This window comes from Calidris pugnax, unplaced genomic scaffold, assembly GCF_001431845.1.
Source record: "Calidris pugnax isolate Ruff unplaced genomic scaffold, ASM143184v1 scaffold188, whole genome shotgun sequence".
In the NCBI taxonomy this organism is placed as follows: Eukaryota; Metazoa; Chordata; class Aves; order Charadriiformes; family Scolopacidae; genus Calidris; species Calidris pugnax.
The window spans coordinates 120,212-128,992 of NW_015091257.1; positions in this window are offsets into that span (position 1 = coordinate 120,212).

Sequence of the window (8,781 nt, forward strand, 5' to 3'; positions counted from 1 at the left end):
CTGCCAAGTCCCGGAGTTTTCTGCGGGCTCCCTCGCCGCCCCCGGGGCCGAGCCGTGCCGGGACGTGTCCCCCCCCCCCGTGGGCGCCCGTCTGGGGATGCGCTCCCCGTCGGGGCTGGGTGCGCTCCAGCCCTTGGGGGCGATGCTGCCATCAGCCGGGGTGGCGATGGGCAACCTTGTGTCCGGCTGCTGAGATGGGTAGTTTGGCGAGCTGAGATTACTGTTTGCCTCAAATCGGTTACCGGTATTCTTTCTTTTTTTTTTTCCCCTAAATTTTATTTTATTTCATTTTAACACATTAGGCGATCTATATATTCTGTCAGTAGGGTGCGCGTTGGGCAGCACCAGCTTATCTCTTTGGTGGCAGGTGTAACAGAATCACAGCCAGACCAGCCAGCCCCCCCCTTAGTTGAGCTGTTTCCTTCCCAAAGACCTCAGGACTCTGAGAACAGCTTGCTCTGCACGATGCGGGCGCTTATAAATGCCTGCCTTGGTAGCATCCAGCCTAATAAAACTTTTATATTGCTGTGGGAACTTTAAAGAGCGCGTATAATACAAAATTAGTTACTACCCCATAAAAGTTTTTAATTACAGCGGTTCTGCCTGTGACACGAGTTAAGGTTATGTCCTCGTTTCAATTATAAATACCAATATTCGGTTTATATCCAAACCGTAATGTTTATCTCTGGCCTGATTTTAAGCTTTCAGTCCATACGCACATTTTTACAATCAAATTACATGTTTTTTTTTCTATTAAACAAGGACGGGAGAAATAATACTTTCACACAATTTGAATGCTTTTTCCTTTCTCCTTGAATGAAGACAAACTTTGGGGGAATTTTCTTTTTTCCAGCCAAAGCGTGCTGTTCATTAGTCTCTTCTGCAAGCTGGCTATTGGAGTTAATATTGAATTTGAAAAGCTAACAATGTAACTCTGAAAAGCTAGGGCTTTGGGCTGTGTCTGCCGATTGCTCCTTTTCATAACCTTTTTTAGCATGCCTTTCCACTGTTGTCGAGCCGCTTTCTAATGACCATGGTCCGCATAAAGCTCCTGCATGGGTCCAAAAGGGCATCAAGCATTTTCCAGCTAAATTACCTGCTTAAAAATGTCTGTGTCTGCGTTACGAGCGATCTTGTGGTTTCATAGATCCTGTCGTTTGTTTTCCTCTGTAGTTGTTGCAGTTTAGAAGGAAGGTTCACCAGAAGGGCTTCAAGTAACGCATTGGAAGCCATTGGGTAGTGGCAGGCCTGCAGTCATTGCTAGACTCTCACCCCTCTGGGGGGGCTGAACCCCCAAAATGTCCAGAGCAGTGCCCAGCGAGGGGCTCACCACCTACTTTAAGTGGGGCTCATGGGGGGAGGAGGGGGTTTGCAGGTGTTTGCTCTTGCGTGTTTGCATCCTTCTGGAGCGCTGGGTTTCGTCGCTGGTTTTGGCTTGGAGTTACGTGAGATGATGGGTGGGAAGTTTATCATGAAGCAGCTGTTTTGGCAAACGGTTCAGAATAGTCGTTTTGGAAAGTCGCACGAGCGCTATTAAATAAAAACTGGCTTTTGCTTAGTGAGAGCTTCCAAAGTCCGTGGTGATGGCTGGCGGTGCCTCGGGTGCCGCAGCGGCTGTAGGGAGAGGGTCTCAGGTGGGTCCCCCGTGGCAGGCAGGGTGTCCGTGGCACGCTGCCCCCCTCACCGTCCTGCCCCCTCGCCAGTGGGCAACTTACAGACATTCTCAGGAAACCCGACTCGGACAAGGTACTGAACTGACCCAAACCAAAGCTGGTATGTTAATTTCAGGCTCCGAAGGCTTGTCAGGATGCCTTCAGAGGAGTGCAGTTGTTGCCAAAAAGGGAAATAAAATATACCACATAGATAGGAAGTACTTCATGGCAAAGAGCAACACTTAAGAGACTTAATTTTCTCTGCAGCGAGAATGAATGTTGTCCTTTATTCTTTTGAATGTAGTCATAATGGCAATTTGCACACTTAATTTATGACTGAAAATCCACTTTTTGCAGTATTTGGTGAACGTTTTGCTTAAAAGTGCCGTAATTAAATATTAATGTGCTGTTCTAAAGTGCTTTTTTTATTTGGTACGTTCTTGGAAAATCAAAAGAGTATGAAAAGGGATTTCCAGATGAACAGCAGCATGCTAATCAATTCTCATTGATTGTTACTTTTATACTATTAATGAATTTGCTCTCCAATTAATATGTGCTATGTCTTTTACTTTGCTGTAGCATAGAAAATGTAATAATATTTTGTGTCATGGCTGTAAGACACTATTTAACTAGCAAACTGCAATGGGAGTATAGTGTAAGCTGTTTTCTACTAAACAGTAGTTTTTCCAGGCTATATTGATGCCAATAACACTTCTGCTTCCCAAAAAGCTACTATAATTCAAATACTGAAAGCTGAGTACAAACTCAAATAGAATTTTTAAGAAAATGTACCAGTCTGGGGCATAAACAAAACTCGCACCCGTTTGGTAAGCTTTTTCTGGAACATTTTGGGATGATCAGCCCAACTTAACTCAAGGTGTCATTACCACTAACACAGTTAACCCAAACACACAGCACTAAGGACTTTGAACCACAGCCCCATCTCCTGTTTTTCTTTCTCCATGCATTCATCTGTGTAGTTTTACTAGTCTAGACTCAAGGATGTAGATTCTCCAGTGCCTTATAGCTTTGTATTTGTTTATGCCAGACAAAAAAAGATGGAAAATCTCAGTTAGAGGTCGTTTATGTGCCTCTTCTACAGCAGAAAACATACTATACGTGGCAGAAAGCAGCGGATGAGCAGACCAAAGGACCTAATTGGGGTGAAAGGACTAGTTCTGCATTACAGGCATTCATGTTTTTATTTGCCTTAACTAACAAATCTAGATTAAAACTCAGCCAGGTCCTTAACTCTGTACTTAGGTTTAGGCACAGCCATAGCCCTGATGAAGACCACTTAGTAAAGGCTCTCCTCACATGTTATGCAAGATACACGCACAGGCTGAGTTTTTTTCCCCATCATTAAAACCAATTAGCGGCACTTACTGCGTTGCACCAAACAAGAAAATAATTTTGACTGTAATATGTTTGTTAGGCACAAACAAACCAGTGTTTGTTTAGATAAAAGAAGCCAAGTATGTAATCAGTTTATTTGGTACTTATCTGATACTTCTGGATATTTTGAGTTAGCATCAGTTTTGTAGGGGTTGGATAATCGTGTAAAAAATGTATAGCTGTATAGCTTCCAAGTTGAGATCAATATCAAATGCCACAGTGTAAGGTGGCCCAGTGTGTTTTACAGACCGTGTATTGAATTACTGGTTCATTTGCTATCTTTGGGTCTGTTCCTGCTCCATTTGAAGTCAATGAGAGTTTTGTTTGGAAGTTGCTATTAACAAAAAGTGGCCAGACATCCAGCAGTTTTATAAATGAACCTTTTGTAACTTCTTGATCCCAGGTTGTCTAGCTTTTAGTCACTACATTTTATATTTGTGTGAGTCAAGATTTTTTTCTCATGTTGCGCAGTGTTTACTGGAGACAATTTTAGAATGCTAATTCTACAAATGCTTCCTCAGTCAAAGTAGAAAATCAAGATGCTTATTTTCAGGTAACAGCAAACAGGTATTCTGGGAAGAGAGGGGTCACTCCGACCATTCTCTCAGTAGGGTTAGAGGCTGGACCAGCTTACCCTTTTTAAGACAATACATGGCAACAATACCTCCTCCTCACAAAAGATTAAGTCAGTGTCTTCTTTTATCTTCCATTTTCTTTACAGCTCTTCTCCAGCCTGGGTGTTGGAGTTTGTCCCTTATTTCTTTCCTCTCAGCTCTTGGCTGCTTTCTACCAGTAACACTTGAAATACTGTTTGTCTCCTCCTTATTTCTATCTTTGTGATGTTTCCCACTCTGCCTTACTCTCCAGTGTCAACTCACTGTTACCACCTTCCCCTCATTGAGATCCCATCTAAAAATTTGCTCTTTCTGTGATGATTACAAGTTGTGAGCAAACAATGACATGAGTAATAACTATAGACTGTTCCTTCTCCTGCTTTCACAGCATGTTCTCTTTTCCTGATGCCTGTTTTTTGGGCTGGAAGCCCTTTTGGTCAAGAATTACTTTTATTTTCTGAGGTTTTTTTTCTTACAGGACTGAAAAAATTGTATGTGCTAAACTTTAGAAATAATAAGAAGACCAAGCTTTTCGTGGTCATAATACTTTATAAACATCAGCTGAATAAGAATATTATAAAAATACATCTGTCGTGCCATGTGAGTGCTCATTTGCTGGACATAATGTACCACATTCTCCTCAAGTTTCCATCAAGTCCAGCGGCTTTGCCAGTTTATAGCAGATGAAGATCTGGCCCATCATCTCTGATTTGCAGTATTCAGTTGCTTTTCTAAAGAATAATATTTTTTTTTTTAGCCTTCTGCTTTGTTTTTGTCTGGTACATGAAATTTTGATACATCAGTAGGACAGCAGAGTGTGCTTTCATCTCTGTTGCCCCCCGAGGACTGTTTGAGCACCCACGGCCAATTGCATGATGCAGGAGGAGAACAGCCCTTTGGGCTTTCCTCCTAACACTCAGACTTGTAGATTTGTGTTCCTGTGGGTATGTTTTCCATCAGAAGTTGAAGGAGAAACTCTACTAGGTTACTGGAAAAGGATTCAAAAGAGAGCAGGAGGTACATGTAGCGTTTCCAATTCTATGTGAATATTTCAAGGAAAATACCAAGTTTCTTAAAATTAATGGAAGAGAAATATAGGCCATTAAGCGAAAAAAAAAAAACAAAAAAAAGACACAGAAGAAATATTGGCTGTGGGAACATCTTGTCATCCATATATTAGGAATAATATCACATTCAACTCCACAACACTCTCATTAGAGAAAGCAACTGTTTAATTGCAAGGTTTTTAACCTCTTATAACAAATTAATCTGTTTGCGTCATACTTATGACTAGGAAGCAACAAAGCATGGATAAAAAGAGTTCCAGTGACTCTTCGCAGGGTGTGTTCAGAGATACTTTAAACTCAGATTATAACTTTATTAACAATAGGAGTAATAAAGTAAAATCAATAGAAGTGAAGAAAAACTGATATTACATACAGCTAGAAAACAGTGAGGTTAAATTCTGTGTGATGATGTCTTATCTAACAGACTGATCAAGTTATAGCTTCAGAGTGACATCGTCACAAAATGAGATTTCAAAAAAACCAGTATTTTCTGGGAAACCCAGGTAAAATTCCTTTCTATATGGGCTGGTCAGCTGTAAGGCTAATTCTGATGGAAAACCACATGTTCTTTGTGAACAAGTGAAAGTGGGAAAATGAAAAGATATAACCAAGCTTCCTTGGTTTTGAAGAAAACTCTCTCTTTGTAAACCCTTCCCTGCTGGGGAATGGGAATTGCCATGTCAGTGCTGCTGCTGGGGGCTCGACTGGCTGCCTGGCAGCCCCTGGGGAGCCCCCTGCTCCCTGCTCTGGCCAAACCCACCGCATTCGCATCGTTACCAGGGGAGCCACACACTGGTCTTCTGTCTCTTAAAATCAATGTTAGGACACCCGTTATGCTTGCTGCTGCTCCCCAAGGACCCCGGAGAGCAAAACCAGACACTTGTAGTTTAATACCCGGTAATAATCTATATAAATTCTGAATAGTTTGTGGGTGACTACAAATTTACATTTAGGCGAAAGGGTGAATTAACTGTAGCAACAGTCAAATGAACATGACAATTATTAATATTCTGAGCTAAGTGTTTTCTGTGTCTTTTCAAAGGTAAAAATGCATAAGGTAGCTACTTGTGTTCCTGTCTTACAGCTTGGTGTCTCAGCTTTCCCAATAACTTAATAAACAAAAAGTACATGTTAGTAACTTAAGTTGACTGAGTTCTATCCTCTTAGGAAGATTTTAACCTGCCTGCATGTACCAAGGACCTGGATACGGGTGTATCTTGGGAAATACGATAGTAGGAATGCAATTTAAACTTATCCTCAGAGAACCTTTATGTATTTTTTAAAAAATAAATTAGTTCCAATGCAGCAGTGGTGGTCTCAGCAGTCAGGAAACACTTAAAATTATGCAGAAGGGATGAGAAATCTTTGCTAAGAAGCTTTTTGTTGCTATGTTTTGTTTCTCAATAAGGATGATCCACAACTGTAAGTACTTAAAACTAAAAACAAGAGGGTTGTATCTGACAAAGCCACACAACATCTTAATGTAACCCAGTCTTCCCGTGTGGTTGTTTTCACATGTTTTGGACCAAAGAAAGAGTCCTTTGTGGCTCAGCCTGGTTTGACTGAATGGCGGGAGTGGACAAATAGAGGGATGAAGGTGGTATCTTCTTACACTGAGTATGTTTGGATTGCTTTGAGCCGTGATCACTTCTTATTGTATGTATCACTTTTGAAATCTGTTAGGGAGAAACTGATGGCCTTCCTAGTCTGTGCATTGCCATGGTGGTGCAGTCTGGGTACCAGGGTATTTTGATGACCTGTGGTGGCATGAAAAATGTAAATATGACAGACAGTCAGTTCAGGAGGAAAAAGCATTGGGGAACTATGCATTTGCAGGGTTCAGATTCAGAAGCCACCCCAGCAGTGGCCTCTCCTACCATCCATCTCCCTGTTTCTATCCTTGCCTTCTTTGCTTTTGGTCACTGTGAAGGTTTTGGGGAGCCTGTTCTGGTGTACGGGTGTTGGCAGATATCCTAAACCTCCTCTGTGGAGGTCTAGCTTTTGTTCTGACGTTGCTAAGTGGAGTCTACCTCCTAGCCATGCACCAGGAGAAAGTCGATTCTGTCATTGACCACTTCTGATTGACCAGGAGGGTTCAGGTCTCAGGTCTGTCAATTTTAGGAGGGAAGGATGCAATTTTAAAGTTGTTGTGGTCCTTTGTCTTCGAACAGCAACTGCAGTAGATGGTTGAACACCAGTCCAGAAAAAAGGAACAGAATTTGTTGCCAGAGATACTCTGGAGAGTATAATTATATTGATATGCATCCAATAGAAGACACTTTTTTCACATTTTTTGTTTCTGAAGTAGTCTGGGAGGTAACCTGTCATGTCATCAACTTTTTTTAAAGGACAAAGTAACAATAAAAGCTAAGTGTGCATTTCTTCATTTGTGTTTGGCAAGGAGAGTGTAACATTTTCTGCAGGATGATGACCTTGAGTTAACTAAATGTCGCCAGTTTAAAGAGTAAATTAATGTTACAATGTGCTTTGTTTGTGGTTAGGCCTGAAGACTGTCAGGAATTTCTTAATACAAAAGGTGATTGTGTGCTAGTCCATTTACTTAGGCTCCCTGCAAGAAAATCACTGTGATCCCAACTGCTCTGAGTATCACCACGTTGCCTCGTGGGCTCGGATATACCAGTGTGCTTGCAGCTAGCTTGTGGTTCTCCACCCCTTTCACTGTGTAGATGGGTCCAGAAAGGGCCACAGGACTGTGCATTTCTCCTAGGTCATTGTGCCAGACTCCTGCTCTCTCAGATAAATTAACCTCTTTCTAAGAAGGAGTCAATACCTTCAAAACCCAGTCATGCTCTATCATAAATGTGGCAAATGTTCTGGGTTTGAGGTTTTTGTCACTGCCACTGACGATGAAAATCTGTTCCAAAACCATAGCATCCTTAGGAAAAATGTACATATTTCCAATATATGTGGCTTAACGTATCCTTGACCGTTTAGTACAGTCAATTCAGCAACAGCTGAGGTAAAATGGTGTTGACATAGCCCCAGTAAAGGAAAACACAGATAAATGCTGTTGCTTTGGGACCTGCACTGGCCTTTGTAGATCCAGGCAGAGTATCTCTTAAGGCACTCTTCAAGGCTTCACAGTGGCCAAGAACTTACTAGCTTGGGTGCATGGCTGTGCGAACATGAGTACATACGATGTGGTAGAAATGCAACCTTTTTTTGTTGTTGTTGTTGTTAGAAGTATATAAGTAGCAATATCTTGAACTAATTACAGCTGATGTAAAGCACATTTAAGGAAACCCATTAGCAGAGAATTAGAACTAGAGCAGATTAGCTATTCTTTAATGGCCTTGACTGTAGATCTTTTGATGCCTTGGTAGCTTTTCTAACACTCATTGCTCATCTGTCTTGACTAAATGACTGAGAAGCTTCTTTCAAGTCACAGTCTGGTTGTAATGTGAAAAAATTGCTGTTTTCAGCTGAAAAAATGATTATCTGGAAAGGTAAACTCTACTGAGTTCTGTACTCTATTTGTTGTTGAGATTTAAAGTATTATTTTGCTGTTCAATGTGACTGTATAATAGAAAGAGCAACCTCTAATGTGCTTCCTCGGAGCTATTAATTATTTACTTTCTTGAAATACAGATCATAGACAATTCTACATTACTTCCCTTCTTACAGACTTTCTTGTCTCTCTCTCTCTATTTTTGTATGCTTTGCAAATGCCTGTAAATTCATTTTCACTGAAAGGGAAATAAGTAATTTAGACTATTGCAGCTGTTTCACAATTAATTAATTTCAATTTAAAACAATCAAGTACTGCCCATCCATTGTTCTGTGTGCTTTTCTGAGGCATTAAGATTCACAATATCAAAATAAGTTCCAGATGGAAGTGCATACTTTATAATCAGAGAAAAAAAATATCTGGTTTTGTCAAAAACCTGAAGAGTTCTCCCTTGGTCAAAACAGAAGATATTACACTTAAGCACATTTTTCAAGTTTTGAGCAATTTCTTTAAGAATTGCTTAAAAGTACCCATTTGAAATGTTATATAGGGCATTAACTTATAAATAGAACTATAGAGTGAGA